This window comes from Ammodytes marinus (assembly GCF_949987685.1).
Source record: "Ammodytes marinus genome assembly, chromosome: 17".
In the NCBI taxonomy this organism is placed as follows: Eukaryota; Metazoa; Chordata; class Actinopteri; order Uranoscopiformes; family Ammodytidae; genus Ammodytes; species Ammodytes marinus.
The window spans coordinates 2,299,201-2,302,977 of NC_137221.1; the positions used below are offsets into that span (position 1 = coordinate 2,299,201).

Sequence of the window (3,777 nt, forward strand, 5' to 3'; positions counted from 1 at the left end):
TAATTTATTATAGTTAAAATGCTCATAAGGGTTTTGATTTATGCATTGATTTGTTGACACTTTTTACCTACAATTGACTAATAAATCTCGAATCTATATATACATCGCTTTATTGTGAAAGTCTAAACAGGAGCGGCCGTCCTCACCGTGTTGCTCTGACGCAGCTAGCCGTTAGCCTGTGTTGCATGGAGACTGTTACTAAGTTAAATAAAAAGCTTATTTTACCTTTTTCTCTGGTATATTCCCGCGCGTTCAGGTGCTTTGTTATTAGTGGGATCCTGTCCGGTGTCCAGGGGTCGAGAGAGATGTTTAAAAACTGTTATTTTAATGTTTTTATCGGTTTTTATGTGGTTCAAATATGGCGGCACCTCGACACCGGAGGAGGAAGAAGCTAGAGCGGTTGGTGTTTGGGGGCGGGCTCTGTGACGTAACCCCGTGGCTGGTCTGAAATCAGTTTGCACATGCGCAGACTGAGGGACTGTGACGCAGCAGGGAGGGGAAGGCAGAGATATAATAGAACACTAAAACCGATACAGATAAGTGGAGTTTACTCCTGTTTCGATCATTTGAACATGAATTGAGCAGAACAGAAGAGCAAGCAAGGCAAGTTTATTTCTATAGCACAATCCAGACACAAGGCCATTCAAAGTGCTTTACAGGGGCAAGATTAGAATACATGAAACACATTAGAAGACATTTAAAAGCGAATGAAAAGAAGCAAATAAAAAAAAATGACAGGTTAAAAGGGAAACAAAAAAGTCTTCAGACTCGATTTAAAAGAACTGAGAGTTGCAGCAGACCTCAAGTTCTCTGGGAGTTTGTTCCAGAGATTTGGTGCATAAACTAAAAGCATGCCTCTCCAGCAGAGGGCCTGTGGAATGATAATCCAGAGAAGAAAAACGGCAAGTTACATAGTGTTGAGTTCAAGTGCTGTTGGTTTGAATGACTTGGTGGAGATAACCTTTATTTTACTATCTATGGAAATAACCAGCTCTTAGCGATTAGTTCACTGTGATCTCGTAGTGTTAGGCGACAAACTAAAACAAAAAGGCTACAGCTGCTGCTACAATACTCGATCATTTTTTTTTTAAATAAATAAAAGGGCCAACGCAATTACATGAAGGTAATAATGTGAGGAGGACACAACAAATTGGATACCGCCTATAACCGTATAGGCTGGTGTGTTTAAAGACCCACTTCACCGGTTGGAATATGAAGGTGTACTGAACTCAGAGATCCTATGTAGTATAAATGTGCAAACATTTTAGAAATCGGTTCATCCTAGCCTGAGCAAAGGCAGAAAGAGTGTTTTATGGTCTCACTGTCTAACCCTACAGTTTCCTTCTTGTGACATCACAGTAAGGGTCAGGATTAACAGGACAGCTGGGCCAAGGGAAGACTGAGGGAAGACTGAGGGAAGAAAAACCTCATTCGTTATATTATAATTGTTATTTTATAATGATAGAACGCTGGTTCCGTATGGGTGAAGTATTCCTGTAACATGTAAATAGGTTCGTTTCTAAATGCAAGTTAATTCTCAACCTGTGGGAAACACTTTGAACTTAAAGGAATACTTCACCCATACGGAACCAGCGTTCTATCATTATAAAATCGCTATTATAATATAATGAATTAGGTTTTCCTTCCGTCAGTCTTCCCTTGACCCAGCCGTCCTGTTAATCCTAACCCTACATTTTTAGTAGTATGATGTCACACTAGTAAAATGTAGCCAATACATTTGACCCATACCATTCTGAAATCCCCAAGATGTTGGCTAATTAAACAGAAGAAATAATTCAGATATCATACTCAGAAAAGAAATGGCACACATATTAGTGGTCCATGTGCAAAATTGCTCACGAAAATGTGTTTTGCTGTAATCTGGGACAGTCTGTATTATGCATAACAAAAACAATATCCCCTTTACTAATGCAAGGAAAACTTATCTGCTCATGAACACTCACGGTCTAAGGTACATTACTCAGGTTTGATGGTTTCAATCTGAACAATACTTTTCTTGCCCTGGCTTCATATCCCAACTCTGCGCGTTGCCATTGCATCCTGTAATACATTGCATTGAGTTAACATGAGAAGATGATGCTACTATTTCCTATACAGGATTAGCTTCAATTCTCTTTGCTTAATATTATTGCATAGCCTACTTTGATGCATACTTATATCATAATCATAATCTGATACCAAATGGGAACATTGTTTTATTAATGACACATGTATAGCCTAAGCATTGATTGCCCCAATCAATGGCGAAGCGGGTAGGGAGTTCGCCTCTGGTGTGCAGGGTCGGAGGTTCGATCCCCCGTCTCCCCGCCACATGTCCAAGTGTCCTTGGGCAAGACACTGAACCCCGAATTGCTCCCGATAGTTAGCTTAGCACCCAAGTGCACCCAAGTGCTAAGCTTACCCTGCGTGGTAGCTGCTGCTATCGGTGTATGAATGTGTGTGTGACTGGGTGAATGTGTACAAAAAACAATGTAAAGCGCTTTGAGTCTGTGATAAACGGAGATATAGCGCTATACAAGTCCATTTACCGATTTCCTCTAAAACCTTTGGCAGTGTCGTTTTTCTGGACCCTTTTTCCTTTTTGAGTGTTTCCCCTATCTTGATAATCAAAATAGAGAATGCATGTGATTTCAATCACAGGGAACCCCTGCTTGGATTTGGCAACAATGTTATCTATTAACATGTGTCAGAAATAAGAGATTTTTTATTTTTATTTAACCAGGTTAGTCTCATTGAGATTAAAATCTCTTTTACAAGAGAGACCTGTAGGGCCAAGATGGACAGCAGAACACAGTTACACATTAAACACAAAATACAAGTTCGATATTAAGTACAGTTGTAAAACATAAAAATAAGATTCTTAACTAAAAACATTCTCAATTTCCGATGGAGATAAATGCTTGGGTGTCCCAACTATGTCTCAACTATTCCAACGGCACCTTTGAGCGAGCGCGCGCTAGCGTTCGACGAGCACGGAAGCGACAGTTTCACGGGAGTGCGCCCACTTGTCGCTCCGCCTGACAGAACGCTGCGCCTTCTCTCTGCCCGCTCGCCTCTCCGTTGAGAATGCATTGCAGGCGCAACAAACGCCTCCCGTGTGAAACGGCCTTAACTACAGAATGAAGTCAAATAAGGTGTTGGCATTTTCCCCAAAAACGGGAAAAATTGTGTCCCGGGAGAAATATTTTTTCCCCGGGACAGCTGGTGAAAAAAGAGAACAATTCTGGGAAAAACGGGGCGGGGGCAACACTAGTCCCACTGGTTCAGTCCTGAGCTGATGGCAATGCTGGATTCACTGCAGCTTCTTTAATTTATGAAAATAAACTATTAAAACTTGTGTTTTTGAAAGTATTCTTAATTTACAGCATTTTTCACACGGTCACACCCGCCTTGAACTTTTGCACAGGACTGTACAAGCAGCCTGCATGCAAACACACACATACCCAGTTACCTACAGTATACATACTATTACATAACAACCAGAAATACATCAGAGTAACAAATAAAGGCATCACAAATAAAGTAACTCAATTGTGATAAAAATTCAAACAAATAAGTAATTTCAATGAATGTTACATTAAATAGATTGCAGCCCCATGTCCAGTGTCTTACCAGCTGCAGCCCCATGTCCAGTGTCTTACCAGCTGCAGCCCCATGTCCAGTGTCTTACCAGCTGCAGCCCCATGTCCAGTGTCTTACCAGCTGCAGCCCCATGTCCAGTGTCTTACCAGCTGCAGCCCCATGTCCAGTGTCTTA

General features: G+C 41.2%; 1 protein-coding gene across 1 annotated transcript in view; it reads right to left on the bottom strand.

The window, feature by feature from the left end:
- Positions 1 to 232, bottom strand: part of LOC307264050 (uncharacterized protein) — a gene marked incomplete at its 3' end in the record, with an annotated part of 8,010 nt that extends 7,778 nt beyond the window's left edge. The window contains exon 1 of the mRNA XM_080045378.1: positions 147 to 232. The remainder of the gene's footprint in view (positions 1 to 146) is intronic.
- Positions 233 to 3,777: the final 3,545 nt, after the last annotated feature.